This window comes from Tenrec ecaudatus, chromosome 2 (genome assembly GCF_050624435.1).
Source record: "Tenrec ecaudatus isolate mTenEca1 chromosome 2, mTenEca1.hap1, whole genome shotgun sequence".
NCBI lineage: Eukaryota > Metazoa > Chordata > Mammalia > Afrosoricida > Tenrecidae > Tenrec > Tenrec ecaudatus.
Genome location: NC_134531.1, coordinates 255096592 through 255116566, shown reverse-complemented (window position 1 = coordinate 255116566; position 19975 = coordinate 255096592). Strand labels below are relative to the sequence as shown.

General features: G+C 38.6%; 1 pseudogene; it reads left to right on the top strand.

The window, feature by feature from the left end:
* Positions 1-17928, top strand: part of LOC142440590 (uncharacterized) — a 39701-nt pseudogene extending 21773 nt beyond the window's left edge.
* Positions 17929-19975: the final 2047 nt, after the last annotated feature.

Below are 19975 nucleotides of genomic sequence, written 5' to 3'. Positions count from 1 at the left end.
AATGAGATTCTCTGAAGGGATTGGATTGAGTTTCATCCTACTTTAGTCTGACTGAATTAACAGAACAAAAGAAAACCATATTCTTAAAGAGGATCATGTTAAGCATTAACAAAAACATTAAAACCAAACTCAGAGCCATTGAGTCACCTCTGACAAATGGCAACCATGTAGGTCAGGCTAGAACTACCCCTCTGGCTGTCTGATACTGTAACTCGTTCAGCGGGTAGAAAGCCTCATCTTTCTCCTGAGGAGTGGCTGGTAGTTTCAAACTGCTGACCTCTTATTTAGCAGCCCAACGCCAAGCCAGTGTGCCATGGGGGCTCCTCGTTAAGAGATATAGTGGTTAGAAATTCAACATATGTTCGTGGGAACACAATTTATGGCACTGTGATCTCATTACAGCTATCAACCACTTTACTACATTATTACAGTAGTACAAACTGACCTGAATAAGTATAGATTCACTTACTGTCCTCCTACTAAATTTTGGGGAAATCTCTGTAATATCCACGTTATAATCACCCTACAAATAAAAGAGGACTTAAGAATTATGTCAATAGTTTCAGTTCTGAAATAAACTTCCTGAATACAACTAAAAAACCAAAACTAACTAAGAGTAATATGGATACTTTTAAAAAACAAAGTGAAAAAGAAACAACTGGTAATTACCGTAACAATAATGTCTGTATAATTGAATAAAATCAAATAAAGCAGTAATAATCTGTAGCAAATGCAAATTAGGTATAACATTTGCACTCTTCCCTGAAAGGATGCTATGGTACTGCAAGTCACCATAATGATGTTAATTGTGTATTTCATATTTTTAAATTAACTGTTATATAAAGCACATAACTTTAAATGCAACTAAGATTTTTCATTTTAAAAAGTTAATGTCCACTTAAAGTAGCATGTAGAATTTGTGATTGTCACTGTTACAATGATAATAATCTAAACAAATAGATGTTTTCATCACAAAATTCAAATCATAGTAAAGCAAAGAAAAACACATTTTGCTTTTGTATTGCTATTGAGATCTTCAATCAGTAAATACAGTATGCATAATCTGAGAGTTTTGATATTGGGAACAGAATAGCAATTTTTATAGTTTAATGTTTTCACTTAACAAATTAGTAGTATGAAGGAAATACAGCAGCATTCAGCAATTTAGTCAAGGATTTAAGGCGAAATCACAAAATACCTCTAATACAAGATAGAATTTCTGTAAGGCTGACTCTTTCAGAACCCATAATAAAAACCCATTATAACAAATTATTTACATTACATATTTGGAAATTTAAATATTTAATTTACAGAATGATTTTCTTCTAGCCTTTTTCTTCAAGAAATTCTGCCTGATTATAATAATTACTTTATATTCTGAGCCTGTAAAATGGGCAAACTTAATTAATAATCACTTAGTACATAAAATATGATCACATATTTAATAGTATATGAATTTCACTTTTAAAATTGCCATTTCATATGTAACTAATTGTCCATGGCAAAGCATTTAAACATACAACCCCAAAATTTTCATTTTGGGAGCCATTAATGTTATATAAAATATTGCATTTGTGTTGTCATCTGATGTATTTAGAAGACTATTGTTCATGAATAAATGTGTATTTTTGTATATAATATGTTTTATTTCTTAATCCCTTATAGTAATATACCCAAGGAAATGAAATATTGTATAGATTTTTTAAAAGAAAGATGATTCGTTGGTGTGTTACTATATTCACTATTACATTTTAAAATGTCATGAATGTTTTACTAATGAGATGAATACATTTGACATAATTCAAATTCAACTAAAAGATAAATGATTATTTTTGTGGATATTGTTAATATTAACATTACTCCCGAACCTTTGGCATTAGGTCCAGACCATTTTAGAGAATGTAAAATATATATTTAAAATCCACTTAAATATAAATACCTTTTTATAAATTTGTTGCTTCATCCTCTCATACTAATACCTAAACATAATGGCTGCATAATTTTACTCATGGGCATTGATCTACTTCAATAAAGAAAATGGGCTACTGATTTCTTTCCAGTACAGTACTCAGATAGAGACAAATTATATATTTTGAATGACAGTCTTGTAGGGTTCTAATATCTGTTTGTGTGTACAAATTTAAAAATTCTTAATATTGATGAAATATTGAGGAAACTGCACATGTTTTGAAGTTTCATAACAGCTTAACTTATTTTTAAGTTTTTAATTTTGGACTGGTTTTTAATTTACAGAATAATTATGAAGATAGTACAGAGAGTTCCCATATATCACACCTCTAGTTTTCTCTGTCATCAACAGATTTATGTGGAGTATTTGTTCCAATGAAAAATAATACTGGTAATATTAATGCATTATGAGGGTAATTAAGATGTATTGCTATTGGGGTTCAAGCACTGGTGGAATAAGTATTGAGCTGATAATTGCCATGTTGACAGTTCAAAACTACCAGCTTCTGTATGGGAGAAAGATAAGGCTTCATGCTCCTATAAACAGTAATGCCTCAGAAACACAGGAAGTTCTAACCTGTCCTACAGAGTGGTCAAAGTCGGGATGACTGTGATGGCAATTACTGAATGACTAACCTTTCCGTTAATGCATGCATGAGGTTTTTTTTTTCTAAAGAAAACATATTTAAACACATCTCTGCAATTGTTAGGAGGCTCCAAGCAAGTTCTGCAGATGTAATTTCATTGAGTGCATTCAGATAAAAGGTCCAATCAGAACAATGGCTTCTTATTGGATCTACTGAGCCAATTAAATTCAAGACAGAGATGTTAGTTCAGAAGGGTTTTGTGGCTATGTTAGACAGGGTTCTCTAGAGAAACAAAACCAGAATGCTGATAATTTTATATATATTTATACAAAGAGATTGATATATAACATAAATATAAACAGTTAATTAATCTACAAAGCAGTAAAAATGGCTCAGTGCAACTCACTCCCATGAGACAGCTGTGAGGCACTGGCAGTCCTTCAAGTCCTGAGGGTCACCGGGTAGTCTTCTGTAGAGCAATTCAGGCTATCCAGCCACAGGCAGCAAACAGCAAGCCAGGTCACCAATAGTGACCAATGGTCAGCCAGGTGACAGGGTCCGCCATAGTGTGACGAAGCAGATCTTGAAGGAACCTCAAGTTATAGCGGTGCAGTCCACAGGTTAGGTGTCCCACAGGTAGGGTAGCTCACAAATTGAGGCACAGAACAAGCAAGGCAGCCGCACACTGGTCGGATGATCAAAGAGTAAGAGACAAGAGGGGCGAGGCTCGCCGAGCCACTTATCTCTCCGCTCTTCAATCAATCCCACATGTGTTCATTGGCCATGAGGGCTCAATAAACGTTAACTATCTCGTGGCCAATATTTTTATTTTAATAGAGGTAATTCTGGTATATTTTCTTGAAGGATACAGGATGATCACAGGGTCTTACCATAGGAAATTTTAAGAAAAAAAATCCCTGAAAACTAATTGATGAGAAAAGGTCAGGAATTTTGTGCCAATATTGTTTCCCTTTCTTACAACAACAAACATGCTCATTCTTATAAGTTGCAAGTTCTGTCCTAGGAAAATGTTATTGGGAAATCATACCCACGGTCCTTACCTTGCCCTTCAGATTTCTTTCGTCCCTCCGTATTGCAGTGCATTTAACAGAGCTAGAGTCTCTGGAGTATTTCCAAACCAAACTTTCTACACTGTGCATTACAAAGACTACACAATTCTTTGGAGAAAGGTCATCAAAATGAAAATGTTGCTTTTAGAAGTGGATAGGCCTAGATAGAGGATATGTCAAGACACAATTGTTTCATACTTGGCTGATTTTAAATATTTCCAAGATCTTAAAGCAATACTTAAAGTTATCCTCGTCCTACTAACATTGAAATTGGATTCAGATTTTCTTATGCTTCCCCTAGCATCTTTTGGTTTCTCCTTCATATTCCAGAATTCCATTGAGATTATTGCATTACATTTAGTGTGCTTGTCTCCTTTAGTTTCATTTCGTTGTCATAGCTTATACTTAATATTTTCAACTGATATTCTGCTATCCTTACTTAATTATTTTTGACTCTTTAAAATTTTCTTCCAGTTTTATATATTGATACATGACCTTACGAGCATTATGAACCCCAGTTTAGATTTATTATCTTTGATCATTCTATGAATTAAACACCAGATGTTCTTTTTATTAGAATATTCTCATAAATATCTTTGTTATTGAAAATTAATTGATGTTTTAACCTTTCAATTGAGGACATTATTTGTTTAGACAAATAATCTATCTTGCATATTTTAATGCTTCAGTCAAATTGATTCTGTAAAGTTTATTTTTGAGTTATTCGTGAACATAAGTTCAACATCTTATTATAAAACATTGGTATGTGTCTTAGAATGCTAGTAAGAGTAATCACAGAATACCATCCTATTGAATCTCTTTCAGTTCTTAGTGCTGAGAACATAATAGTGAGTACTTGTTAAAGGCCAGTCAAGAATCTGCCTCTGTCCATGATTTATTTTATGGGAACAAAATCAGAAGAAATGTTGAATTTTGAGGGAAGTGAAACCAAATGTCACCATGAAAATAACTCCCAAAACATTTACAAATTAACACAATAAAGAGAAAACTGCTATTCACCAAAGAATAAAGGCAAAAATTTGTTAAAATATGCATTGAGTTGAATATGGCAATTTATCAAAAGAATTTGATTTCTACTTAGACATGTCATATCAATGACAGCCAGCAATTGAAAGTGGCCAAATGTTTGCATTCACTCCCTTTGTTCAGTGTAATCAGAGCATTGCTATTTTTCCATCTTATCAGTGTCCGACTGCATTGGCTGCTCCTTGTCAGCAGCATGAGATTTGTGCATTTTTTCAGTCTAACAAGACCTGAAACTAAAAATTTACTAAATTGCTAGGATGCTGTAATAAATTTTGCTATTTTCAAAAAGAATCATGACTGACACAGCAGTTTGTAACAGTAATTTAAACATCTTAAAATTATAAGCAACCTAACAGGAGAATTAACTTCACTAACAAATTAAGAGAGAAAACCTGTATGATTACATCAATAATTCCAAAATGACACTTAATTATACTATAGATATGTGTAATAAAAACTAAATAAGATAAATAAGACGTTATGCCCCAAAGTTAATAGCAATCAAATCCAGGAGCTATCTATACTATGGAAATAAAACCAGCACTGTATGATGACATATGCATAAAGATATATATCGCAGTATTTTTCATAATCAAAGTAAATTTCCCTCAAGAAGAAAATGGTTAAATAAATGATGGTATATCTATGACATGTAATATCATGAAACCATTTTTTTAAATGACTGACAATTCCAATTCATTTGAAATGATTCCATCAGATATTGTTGTATGATAAAAGAAAGATACAGAAAAATATGTTTAGTAATATCTTAGGGCCTCAATCACTATAGTATATGAATACATCCCACATATATGTGCACCACATGACACATATGTGAATTTATAGACCCTAGCATGTGTTAGAGGTTGTTTGATGGACCGAACCCAAACAAAATCCATTGTCTTGCAGTCTCTTCGGACTGAAAATGAGCCTATAGGATAGAGTAGAACAGCCCCGTATGTTTCCTGCATGTAAAACGTTAAGGAAGAAAATTCTCTCTCATTTCTCCTGAACCGCTTGTGGGTTTGAGTCAAACCTTTTACTTGAGAAAAAGTCTCTTTCGCCATCTTTGCCTCCAAGGAGCATATTCTGGCTGTCCATCTTCCGAGACAGATTTTGTTGTTCTTTTGGGAGTTGATGATGCTTTCAATATTCGTCACCAGCAGTAAAATCCAAATGCATCAGTTCTTATTTGGTCTTCCTTATTAAATGTCCAACTTTCACATGCTTATGAGGCAGTTCCTTGTTTGTAGATTCCACCAAGTCTGTGCGTACTCAGAGTGACTGCCCAGTGGAATGAAACCTTACCCAGTCCTGCTTCATGCTCACAATCATTGCTCTCCTTGAGGCCATTGTTGCAGCCACGGTGTCAAGCCATCTCATCCAGGAGCTCCTCTTTCTCAGGACTCTTCTGCTTTCCCAAGTAGGATGTCCTTCTTCCAGGATTATTCTCCTGATCACTTGTCCAAAAATACACGAGACAAACTCTCACCATTCTAACTTCCAACGAGCTTTCTGGCTGTAAAAATGACACAAACACAAAAGAAACAACAGCAACATCAAAACCAGAAAGCATTATGAATGGCACAATTCCTGTTTTAACAGTTTGTATAAATAAGGGTATTAGGTTTAATTTTTTAATCAGGAAGCCTGGTATTGGAGTGGGTTAAGTATTGGGCTGCTCTCAGAAAGACTAGGAGTTTGAGCCCCACCAGAGAGTCGCCTGCTTCGATAGAGAATCCGACTGCCAGAAGCAGACTGCCAAACACAGCAGGGCCCGTGACTCTGTCCTGTGGGGCACAATAAGCTGGCATAGACCCAACGGCAATGAGTTTGAATTTAGAGCCTTCACAGTGAAAACGCATGGAGTGAGATGTCGCAAGAAACTCCTAACCAAATTGCAAATCTGTGCCTCTGGAGGTGGGACATGTTGAAGCAGGGTGGCCTGAGAATGCCTTTTGCTTTTGCTGCTGTTTTTGTTATAAGCCATTACCACCAGTTGACATTTTAATACATGCATGATTGTATTAAAACTAATGCAAAATAACAACAATTGTAAGAGCCAAGCAAATATTCTTCAAGTAAGTACCGTGCCTGGTTTTAAGGTCCTTCCTATATTTCAAGGTTAACAGTATGTGTGAGACACTGGACTGCTAACCACAAAGTTCGCAGTTCAAACCCACCTGCCGCTCTGTGGGAGAGACGGCTGCTTTTCCCAAATGGATTGCTAGCACTGGAAACCTTGTGTAGGGTTGTCAGAAGTCAGAATCAAATTGATGGTTGTGGATTGGGATCGGGATTTATATTTCACTGGCTACTAAAATATATTAACAAAAACAGAAATGATGGGGAAGATAAGTTTTTAATCGTTGTTATTTCAATTTTTTCTTCTTACACACAAAACACAGAGGCACATAATATTTTCTGTAGATATGTGTAGAAAAGTTTAGCTATTTTTGCGCATTAAACATGTTTCCAGCTTAGAAACGTACACATTTTCATCACTTCTGCTTCTTAGTAACAGTTGCACTTTGTCATTCAGCTACTTCACTTAGAACACCATTTCCTCCTTTAGGATGTGTCTGCATCTTCGAGCTGGGGAATTAATCAAAATGCCTCCTAAATTTCCATATAAAGCTACCTACATTGCAATTTAGAACTCAGAAAATTAATGTTAGTGTTTGTTCATGGCTGACTCCTGTGTCTCTCAGTTTCACTCTTCACCCCTATCTACTCTGATCGCTTTCCAGAAGGAAACTTCTACAGACGATGCCAATAAACTCTTGGAGGCTTGGCAGACCCTGGGAAAAGAGGGGAAATATGAGTGACTTAGCTACCCCAGCCCCCATGGCCTTCGCTCTAGGGCATGTTAACCTACCAGTATTTGCTCCTCTAAGATCCCTGCTCTTCTTCAGGCAGCTCTTTCCAGGAGACTCTCTCTTTTCTGTAATTGCTTGCACTTTTCCTCCTCAGTTCTAGTTACTCACACTGAGGTCCCCTCTAAAGACCTACAGTTGCCATTGTGTGCCCTTGACCTAATTCCAATAGTGCATTTACAGGACAGAATAGAATTGCCACACGTGCAAATTTGCTGTCACAAGCAGTTTCCAAACATTCCTTTTCTACATGGATCCTTGACATCATTAATCTTTCACCTGCTACCAGCACTGCACCCCCTCCCCCAGGAACCCTTACTCTACTTGCTATCTCCATAGGTCATCCATCCTGGATTTGATATCCCCAAACCCAAAAAAACGTATAACAGAACTTCAAAAGGGTGACCCCCAATGACAGCACCTCTGAGCTACACCCGAATATGTACAAACAGAACAATACAAACCAAAAACACAGGAGCCTTTGGACTGCAGATCAGGTCCAGCCTGCATCATAGGGGGGATCTGCTGACGCAGTTTTAACTCTTCAAGTCAGATGAATGCCTTTGATTGTCTATACTCAACTCTCCAATGAACTCTGTTTAGTAACCGCTTGCCTCCTGTCCCTCAACTGTGGATCGAGGGAGATCGCCAACGTCTTATTTCCTATGTAGTTCTATGTATGGATTTTGGACTACAATGCCATCCATAACCTTCTGCCAACCAGATTCTCAGACTTTAGGCTCTGAAACTAACTCCTTTGACTTCAGATTATGTGCTCAGTGACTGGCAATAGTGTGGATTTATTTGACATATTTATTGAGCTGATGGCCAGGTAGGTCTTTTCTCTCATGGACTAGCTGGTGGGTGTGACCCAGTAGAGTACAGAGGGATGTGAACTATGCATGCCACATTGTCAGAGGCTATGGCAGAAAAATTACTCTAAAGTGTTTGTGCTGTTTTGGGGCATAAATTTACTAGTTTTATAAACACTATCTCTTTAGTTATTTATACCAAGACATGTATCTTTCATAAGCCCAGTTTACATGTATCAATGAATCTACAAGGTTAAAGCTCTGTGCTGTTTAACCTTCTGAAACATTTTTATGTGCTTCAAACAGAAGTGTCAATATTTTCCAGCTCCAATGATGTGTCAAATCATGTATTTTTTTGTCTGCATGTTCTTCAAGCATTCACTTTTGTTTCTGCTGTCAGTGTTTTCACGGGTCCTGAATTTGTCAAAATTTCTAGTGTTTTAGCTACACCATTGCAACATTGTGATAAGTATTATCTCTGAATCTATATCCATTACTTTGTGAGAAAGCAGTATTATTCAGAGAGAAGAATTAGCCTTCCACTCCATTACTAATATTGTAACTTACAGTATTACAATGGATTATGGAGATACCTAACAACCCATTTTTGTTGTTAACATTTGTATAATTTGAGAACTATTAAATTAAATAGCATAAATGTATGGCTATATATATCACATAAAATTTTATAAATAAAATTGATAATAACATTACTAAGGATTCTGTATTAATAACCAGGGGGCCTCAGAAAGGATGTGTAACCCAATGGGTTACCACACTGGCAGACACCACACGCAGTGACCCCACTCCTCCAGCCTTTGTTCACCTGTCAACGGTCCTAACCGGCACCTGCAGTGCTCCTCTGAGCCTCACTGAACAGCAAGAATCCGCTTTGTGAATAAAATATTAGCATATCTAAAGTTGAGTGTATCATCCCCTTCTTCTTGATATACTTATTGGTAAACTAAACAGGAAATTATTGTTTCTTTTGAAAATAAAAATGGCACATGCTAGGGTTAAAAAATGGGTCATGTATCTGTTTATATGTATACTCTAGGATAGAGTTTTTTATTTCAAAGTAAATATGCGATCAATATGAAATCAATTGCACTGAAAATCACGTTTAGGTCAAATATTACAAATAAGTCAAAGTTCCAAATATAGCCTTAAGGGAACCATGGATTGCATTTTCATTTGATCTTCTATAATAATATTGACATATTCTTTTAACAGTAGAAAGCCTTGAAGCAGACAAAATAAGGCTAAGATAACTAAACATTTCAGAAAGACTCTCTTTTAACAATATTTCACTCAAAACTCACTGTCCATGCCGATTCACACCGACCCTACAGGACAGGATAGACTTGCCCTGGTTAAGTTTCTGCGATTGCAACTCTTCGCAGGAGTAGAAAGCCCTGTGCTTCTCCCACAGAGTTGCTGGTGATTTCTAACTACTGACCTTGTGGTTAGGAGCCCAACGCACAGTCACTGCAGGTTTTGATTGTGGTCGCACAAATATTCAGAGGATTCATTCTTAATACATTTTAAGGGTTTAAAATTAAATGCAAAGTATGACACTTCTCAAGAGTACACAATGCAGTATACTGTATAGTATGTACATAGAAATAAAACATATGTAAGCAACGTGAATCAATGGAGAGTAATTGTTTTTCATATAAAGTTGAAAATTTGTTTTCATTTTATTTGGGGCCCATAATGCTTATCATAAACCATACACCCATCGGTTGTGTCAAGCACATTTGTACATCTGTTGCCATCATCATTCTCAAAACATTTTCTTTCTACTTCAGCCCTTGGTATCAGCTCCTCATTTTTCCCCTGCTTCCCCTACCCTCCCTCCCTCAAGAACCCTTGATAATTTATAAATTATTATATTTTATGTCTTACACTGTCCAATGTCTCCCTTCACCCACTTTTCTGTAAAGTTGAAACTGTAAATCTAGAAACTACTAAAAATTACTACTTGACATTTTCATCTTACCACATTTCCTACTGATGCTTCTGAAAGACACTTCTGATAATACAAGTCCCTCTAGTGGTATTTGATGTAAAAGTTGTAATACAACTAAACATTCCTCATTGTCCTTAGTGGTTCTAGAATAAATCGAGCAATTTAGGAACTTACAATAAAATTGATATTTAGCCATGATGGCACCATCAGCCCTTTCGTTGGAGCAACATTAATTAACTTTAGCATATTATAATATACTAGTATATGTATATGCCCTATAATGGAATGATTTTATAATGGTTAAGTAAGAAATCATATTTTCTCCAAGTTGAAAGAGGAAATTTAATATTAGGAGGGTAAATATATTTCCTGAACAATTAATATGTGCTAAATTCTTTACCCATTACCTCGTATAATGCAATCAATGGTGAGTTGATAGAATATATGTGATCATTTCCACTTTGAAAAAAATAAAGCAAAATTTAGAAAGTAATAGAATTTTTAAGCCACGTGTTTAATAAGCTTCAGAATCAAGTATTCGTGAATAGGGTTACCTAAGTCAGATTTTTACGACATATTTCAGTTGAATAATTAAAATAAAACTGTTTTCTAGTGAAGAGATAGACTGACATTTGACCAGGTAATTTTGAGAGTTAAATCTAAATTGTTAAGTCAAAAGTCAGTACTAAGATCTAAGAAGGAAAATGGTCCAAAAATGTCTTTTTAATCCAACTAAATAATTGCAGATGTATTTCTGCAAGGTAACTTGGCATTTGTTTCACTTTAAAACAAAATTGTAAATTTAATGATTTAGCTGATTCTACTCACATTGATGGGAGAAGTTTGGGGCTTTCTGCTCTCATAAACATTCACACTCAAGATCCCTAAAAAGGCAATTCTATTCTATCCTTCAAAGTTACTGTGGTTCAGAATTGACTCAATTGCAGCGGATTTATTTTTATTCATAATTGTGACGGATACAATTTCTGTTTAAGTGGTAAGAAATATGTAATAGCAAACAATATCAAATCATGTCCGGTTAAAAATAGAAATATATAAAACATATAAGATTACATTTCTTGCCAAATTATTTTTTTCTTTCAAAGAAGCCAACACAAAGAAACATAATTGATTAGCAAATATGAGAACACACTTGTTGGATTTTCCAACTATTCCATAAAAAAAAAAAGATTGTTGACTTCTTTTGCGCCCTCTCTTACCCGCTTCCTCCCTATGTTTGTGTCTCCATTCCTCTTTCTTTTCTTTTCAACTTTGTCTTGTGATAAATGCAACCCAGTTGATCTCAAATGATTGATTATTAAAAAGTGCACACAACTCACTGGTATCATGTTTCCCCCTTAAAGACATGTCTATTGTTTGCTGAAAATTGACCCACAGCGCTCAGGTGATTTCAAATCGGAAAGGTGACATTTAGAGTATCAGACTTTTAATCAGCCTTGATACAACCAATGAACCTGGCGTTTTATATGATTTTTAGTCTTACTCAATATTTTCTTCCCACTCTATCTAGGGCCTTCATGATATCCCCTTTGAGAGGAGTTGGTCGGAGTAGCTGGGCACCATCTATTTTCCTGGCTGTGTGCCCAGGGAGGCTGCTAGTCACAGCCACTTAACTCAAAGGATCACATGTTTTCATATAGAATTGAATTTAGTTCCTCTTCTTTCCTCTATCCACTCAAACCAATACCTGTACTTTAGATGGTCACATAGGATATTTTAATCACTATTCATCAAAGTATGAAGCAGAATATTGTTTTTGTGACCTATCTTATGCCAATTGGTCTTGGTGTTCCGTGAGACTGTGATCGGATCTACAAATCCCAGAGACGCCTTTCTTCAAGGTATTTGGTTATGTCCATGAATTCATATCACCAATTTTGTTTGAATTATGAATGTGGTAAAGAGTATTAGCAATATCATGAATTGCCAAAAGAACAAATTTGTCTTGGAAAAAGTAAAGTCAGAATGCTCCTTAGAGACAAGGTAGGCAAGACTTCATCTCATGTACTTTGTACATGTTGTCAGGAGATACCAGCCCCTGAAGAAAGACATCATTGTACCAAAACAAAGGATTTGACCGTTTAGAAGGTTTTGAAATATGAAGGAGGCCTACTCATTTTTTGTTGTTTTTAAGTAGTGTTTTGTTTATCCTGGAATTCTTTCCTTTCCACCTGCATTGGGTGATTAGTTTTTCTATTTCTTTAAAGAATTGTACTGAATTTGAACTAGAATTGCATTGAATGTATAGAATGCTGTTGGAAATATTGGTATTTTCAGTGTATTAAATCTTCATATCCGAAGGATAGCCTGTGAATCAGGGCACAGCTTGATGATCTCATTTGGAGGTACTAAGGAGATAAATAGCTTGCATGAGGAGTGACACAGGCTCACTCCTCAGGAGACATTGCAGCTGACAAGACACATGGAGCTAAGCTAGTTCCCTGAACTGGAGGAGCCACTTGGAGACCCCTGCCAGTACTGAGATGGTTATACCACCACTGGATCCACAAGACGTCCCACCCACTGGCCTTTGATCTTCCTGCACCTGATCTTCCTATATGCATCCTGTGAGTCTGAAGATGACTTTATAGATCAGTATCAGACATATGATGTAATATCAGACTTATGGACTTGACCTGGACTGGGTTGGGATGCTTTCTCAATGTTCAATTGCTCTTGTATATTAAGCTCTTTCTTATCCACATATGAGTCTCCCTGGATTTGTTTCTAGTCCATCCGACTAACAAAATAATAATAAAGAGCAACCCTTTTTGGTGCGCTTTTGGAGAGGGCATACTTTCAGTTTTACTCTATTGAATGAAATGCTAAACTTTTTGTTGCAGATTTGGTCTTTAATATGTTAAGGAAGTTCCCTTCTATTCATATTTTATTGAGTGTTCATTAAACAAAATGGACATTGAGTTCTGCATCAATTTTAATAAAGATAAGTCTTTTGTTTTATTTGTATGATGGATTGCATTGTCTGTATTTCCAATATTGAACCATCCTCACATACCTGGTGTGAATCCCACTTGATCATAAAGTATCCTTTTTTAGCAATATTATTGTTGTTAAGTACCATGGAGCCAGCTCCCCACCGTAGGGATCATATGTACAACAGAAGGAAAACTGAACAGAAGGAAAAATCTGCTCAGTCTTATGCCATCCTCAGATTTGTTCCTATCCATGAACCCATTGATGTAGCTTCTGTATCAACCCACCTCCTTGAGGGTTTTACTTTTTTTCATTGCCTGTCCACTTCACGAACTTGAAGACCTTCTCTTGGGACTGGTCTCTCCTGACAATGTGTCCAAAATATGTAAGACAGAATCTTGCCACCCTTACCTCTAAGGAGCACTCTGGAATTCGTCCATCTTACCTGAGAGATTGGTTTGTCCTTTTGGCAGTACATGGTACTTTCAATATTCTTCTCCAGTATCACAATTCAAATGTGTCTACTCTTCTACAGTCTTCCTTATTCAATACCCAACTTTCACAGGCATATGATGCAGTGGAGAATAGCATGACTTGGGTCAAGCTCACCTTAGTCCTCAAAGTCCTGGCTCTTCAATACTCTGAAGAGGTCTTGTGCAGCAGATTTACCTAATGAAATACATCTTTTGATCTCTTGATTGCTGTTTCCATGAGAATTGATTGTGGATCCAAACAAGACAAAACACTTGACAACTTCAATCTTTTATTCAATTATCATGCTACCTATTTGTCCAGTTATTAGGATTTTGATTTTCCTTATGTTGAATTGTGACACATACTGAAGGCTACAATCCTTAATCTTCATGAGTAAGTGCTTCAAGTCCTCCTCACTTTCACACTTTCAGGAAGCGAAGTTGTTTTATCTGCATATTGCAGGTTGTTAAAAAAGACTGTCCAATACTGATGCCAGGTTTTTCTCCATATAATCTACTTGCTCTGATGATTTGCTCAATATTGTGCATAAAGATTGCACAAGTATGGTGACAGGATACACCCCTGACACACACCTTTCCTGACTCTGAGCTATGCAGTATTGCCTTGTGGTGCTTCCACAACTACCTCTTGGTCTATGCACAAGTTTCCTCATGAGCACAGTGACATGTGTGGAAATTCCATTCCTCTCAAGGTTATCCACAGTTTATCATGGTCTGCACAGTTGAATTCCTTTGCATAGTCAATGAAGCACAAGTAAACATCTTTCTAGTATTCTCTGCTTTCAGTCAAGATGCATCTGACAGGAGCAATGATATCCCTTGTTCCATGTTCTCTTCAGAATCTAGGCAGAACTTCTGTCGGTTCCCTGTCAACATATTGTTGCAACCATTGTTGGCTGATTGTAAGCAAATATTTACTTGCGTGTGATGTCAACAATATCATTTTATAATTTGAGTATTCTGTTGGCTCAGCTTTCTTTGGAATGAGTGGGTGAAAATATAGATAGCTCCCAGTCAGTTGGCCAAGAAGCTGTCTTCCAAATTTCCTGGCATATAAAAGTGAATGTTTCCAGTGCTTTTTCAAATTCTGAAACATTTCAATAGGTATTCAATCAGTTCCTGGATCCTTGCTTTTAACTAATGCATTCTGTGCACTTTGAAATTCTTCCTTCAGCAACATTGGCTCATGTTCATATGCTATGTTGCTAGATCTTTTTGGTACCATGACTGTATTATTTCTTGATGGATTCTCAATCATTTAATAGTTTGCCTACAGAATCTTTCAAAATTGCAGTCAGAGGCTTTGATTTTTTCTTGATCAATTTAAGTTTCATATATTTTGAGTGTGTTCTTCCATTTTTGATTTTCTACTTCTAAGTCCTTTCCCATTTTGTTAAAATATTTGGCTTTGACTTTTGGAGCTGCCCTTTTACATTTTCTATGCAGCTCTTTGATTTCACCCTTTGTTCCATTTACTATAGCTACTCTACAAGCAAGCTTCATAATCTCTTCTGACATTCAATTGGATCTTTTATTTATTTCCTGTTCTTTAATGACTTGTTGGTTTCTTTATGGATGATGTTCTTGAGTTCCTCCCACTGCTCATCAGGTCTTGTGTCCTTAGTGTCCAATGGGCCAAAACTTTTCTTGAGATGTTCTGGAAATTCAGGTGAAGTAGATTCAAGGTCATAATTCAGCTCTTATGGACTTGTTTTAATTTTCTCCAGCTTTATCCTGAACCTACAAATGAGCAATTGATAGTCTGTTCCACAGTTGGCCCATCATCTGGTTTTAGCTGCTGTAGTAGTGTTGCTTTACTTGTCGTATCTGCTGTGAAGAAGTCAATAGTTTTGCAGAATTCTGAGTCCATTTTTACCAACTCTTGTTCCTTCCTCTTTGTTTCCAACTTTTACATTCTAACCACCAATAAATATCAATGCATCTTGAATGCATGGTTGATCGATTTCTGACTGAAGTCACTGGTAGAATTCCTCAATTGCTTCATCATAACTTTTGTGGTTGGCCATTCATTTGAAAAATAGTTGTATGGATTGGATTTTCTTGAAGGCAGACAAATATTATTCTATCCCAAACAGCATTGTACTGTATGATAGGTTTATTGAGATGCTTTCTGACAATGAATGTCATGCCATTACAGTTTTATTGACATATAATTTACATACCATACATTTCAATAGTTTAAACATGTTAAAAATATTTTTGCAATCACCACCACAATTAAGAAACATTTTCTTGTACTGATCCTTAATAGCTCTTCAATTCCCACTCCAACCTCCCCTGTCATAACCCTAAGGAATTATTCATCTAATTCCTGTCTCTATATGTTTACCTATCCTGGATTTCATATAAAGGAAAGCATACAACCTTGCCCCCCAAAACAATGACAAAATAAACACAGAAAGACCTCACTTCAAAAGGAAGCAGACAATGATTAAAAAAAAAAAAAAACAGAACACATGTTAAATGTTTCAAAGGGGAAAAAAAGGTTAATGTGCTAAAATTTAACATAAATCTATCTATATTGTTCATTTTACAATCAACTCTGGTAGCAAGATTATTCACATTCCTGGTCAATGGTCAGAGGTGACTGATCAAATTGTATCCATCCTGCCAATATAGTTTGGCTCTTGTTAGGTAGCTACCATAGAGACTGGGACGTCCGTTGCACATGCACAGAGGTTTGCACTTCCAACCAGGAAGGGTTGGTGCACCTAAGTGGGCATTTCACCTGGATTGGTCCATCTGGGCCAGGTGAATTCAATTCAGCCAATGGAGTCGTCAGAGTAATCAACCAGGCCTCCCAGTGGAGGAGCTGAAAAGCCAGAATGCAGAGCCTTACAGCCCTTCTGCTTCTCAAGCTGCCCCTCGGAGGTCCTGCAGCAGTCTCCTCTGACCTCAGGACTCCACGTGCAGGGGTGAAGGGTCCTGAGGTCCCTGTGTAAACCTGAAACTTCTTTCACCTTTCATAAATCTCCCTTGGATCACAAGCTAGGCTTCTTTCTTGCACGAAGCCAATGACCGAGGTATATCTTTCCCATGAGAGAGATATGACATCCTGGTGCCACGTGGCTTGGATATAAGCTGGAAAGGAAGCCAGGCTGAACTTCTCCTTCCAAACCACAGTGGAGTGGATGGTCCCCAGAACCAGCTTTTGGGGACGCACGTAATGTACTGCAGAAGTCTCATCCTCTGTGTCTGTCTTTTTGTCTATTCTTATTGGTAAACAGGACTTTACGTCTGCCTACCTGTGTTTCCAGGGGTTTTCATGCACCCCCCAGCCTCACTTGCTGGGATGGGATGGAACCTCTATGCCTCTTTGATTTTCAGTGCTCTGCTCTGTGTTCAGCTAGAAGGTTGGGCATGCCTGCAAAAACCCTGCTGGTTTCTGCATGGCTCTTGCTCTGGTGTCTGGCCCCCCACTGACTTGCAATTAGGCCCTAGCTGTGGCTGCCATTTTCCCAACCACTTGACTCTCTGCTCCCTGGCAGGATGGGCAGGGTGGGGGTGAGAGGGAGAGGGTGGTACCTAGATAGCTGGTTGCTTGGGCACAGAAGTTAGCCCCACCTAGTTCCAGCCAAATGTTTCCCTCCCCCCTCCACTCCCTTTAGCTGTCTCCTGGTATTACAAACAGGCTGCTTTAGAGTCCTACCAGCATGGGCTTGTTCTTTTGCTACTGGCTGGTTTTCTGTTGCCCAGGCCTAGGCCGAAGGTGTTTGGAAGCCAAGCCCGAGTAACTGTTACCTTTCGCCTCTCAACAATACTGCCTCCAGCATTTTGGGGGGCAGTTCTTAATACAGCTCTGCTGCCACGATGTTCCACCCAGAAATCCCAATTTCCCTTATGGTCCCCCAAGCTGCTGGACAAACGTCCCTTCCCTTCAGAGATTTGAAGGCCATGGGGCCACACCAAGAAATGGCCCTGCAAGCTTGTGGCCTAGAGAATGGTCGGACCTAACGTCGACTGCAGCGACTGGTCTTTGACCTTGGGCAGGGGCCCTGCCTGAGCCCCAGATTCATGGCACCCTAGAGGGCATCAGGCTCTTGATAACCTCCTTGTTTTGTGTTTTCTAGATGGGACTTACCAGCTCGATACCCAGGAATTACCCCCGCGGATGAATCCTGTCTAATTGGGAGAGATTTGATCTGGAGAGGCTGGACAAACAGAAGTTGATATCATTTTGCAACTCTCTTTGGCCACAAAATCTTTTAGAAAAAGGAAAATCATGGCCAGAGAAGGGCACACCCTGATTCAGCTAGCACGTTTCTGTGAAGGACTGGGGAAGTAGGCGGAGCTCCCGTATGTGAGAGCAGTTTCCTCTTGAGGAGAAGTGGCCCCCTTCATTGCCAGTGCACCCAGGACCTCCTAAGGGACCCTGGATTTAGGGGCCCTGCCCCTGCCAACCTTCTACCTGTAGTAGAGGCAGCTGGGGAGTTTGCTCCCCAGGCAGTCTACAAGCCTTTCACTCTAATTGAACTCAAGCAAATTAAAAGTGACTTGGGCAGTTACTCTAACAAACCTGAACCGCACATAGAACGCTTCCAGCACTCACCCCAGCCTATGATTTAACCTGGAAAGATATAATGGCCATACTCGGACAGACTATGACAGACTTTGAGAAAGAGCGAGTGCTCAAAGGTGCTAGGAACTTTTCAGAGGAGCTGCTTGTGATGAACGATAAGAACCCAGCAGGGGAAACAGATGTAGAAGGTCTGGAACCTCAGGTGATCCATGTGGCAGCCAGGTCAGTGGATGTCCTCCTAGATACTGGGCCGCCTATTCTGTCCTCACATTCTTCCCTGGACCCTGGGCACCGTTCACAGGTTTACCTGGGGAAGCTGTTGCACCCAGATCCCTCAGAAGCAGAGCATACAAACAAACATTCCTGAGAGCTGTCGGGGGTGTTTCACTGCTGCCTCACAACTTGACCCCAGTCTCACCTAAACTGTTCACCGGTTTGTTTCTTTTGTCCCCAGAAGTTCTCAGGTTACCAAGACCCTGAACCAATGTGCCAGCTTTTAGACCACCTCAACCTTATCCATCCTGGGCCCTGAATGGACAACCCCTTCCAACAGAGCAGGAAGGGTGTGGACCCAAGGCCCCACCCCACCGCTTTGCCAGCAGGAAGTAGCTAGAGATGCCGTTGCCCAGTACCCCAAAGATTTGGGTCCATACCTCTTCAGGGGTGAAATGTTCGGTAGCTAGCATAGGTTGTGGGACATCCAATGCACAAGCGCAAAGGTTCGAGTTTCCGGCCAGGAAGGGGTGGTGCACCTAAGTGGGCATTTCACCAGATTGGCCCATCTGGACCAGGTGAATTCAATTCAGCCAGTGGGGTAAACCTGGGTAGTTGACCAGGCCTCTCAGTGGAGGAGCTGAAAAGCCAGAAACCAGAGCCTTACGGCCCATCTGCTTAGCCAGCTGCCCCTCGGAGTTCTTGCAGCGGTCTCCTGTGACCTCGGGACTCCACGTGTGGGGTGACGTGCCCCGAGTTGCCTGTGCAAACCTGAAACTTCTTTCAGCTTTCAAAAATCTCACTTGGATCACAAGCCAGGCTTCGGCATGGATTCTTTCTCATGTGAAGCCAAGGACAGAGGCATATCCTTCCCATGAGAGATAGCTTACACTTTCACTGTCATTCACAGCAGGCTGCAAACCAGGTGCTCAGATTTCCAGCACTAATATAATTTCTTTCTCTGGTTTGGATTTCATAATTTATAAATCTGGGATCACACAAGCTGATATGCTTCCTCTGTTTCCTTCTTACTTGAAGAAAGAAAGAACAAACCTAATTTGAGGGGGTATGTGCAGATGTATGATGATGTTGGCCTTCTTGCTGTGTTTGCCTCAGAGGTGTGGGAGTCCCATGGGGCAGGGCTGCATAGGATGAGGGAATAAGGAAAAACAAAGCTAAAACTACAAATACCCCAAATATATAAAACACTGCCATCAAGTCAATTGTGACTCAACGGTGGCCATCTAGGGCAGGGTGGAACAACTTCTGTGGATTTCTGAGAATGTAATTCTTTAAGGGAAGAAACAGTCCAGTCTTTCTCCTGCAAAGTGGCTGGGGTTTCCAAATGCTGACCAACAGGTTACCAGTCCATGGGGTAAGCACCACCCCAACAGGGCTTCGTTAAGGGAATAAGAAGGAGAAAAGCAAACAAAAAAATTAA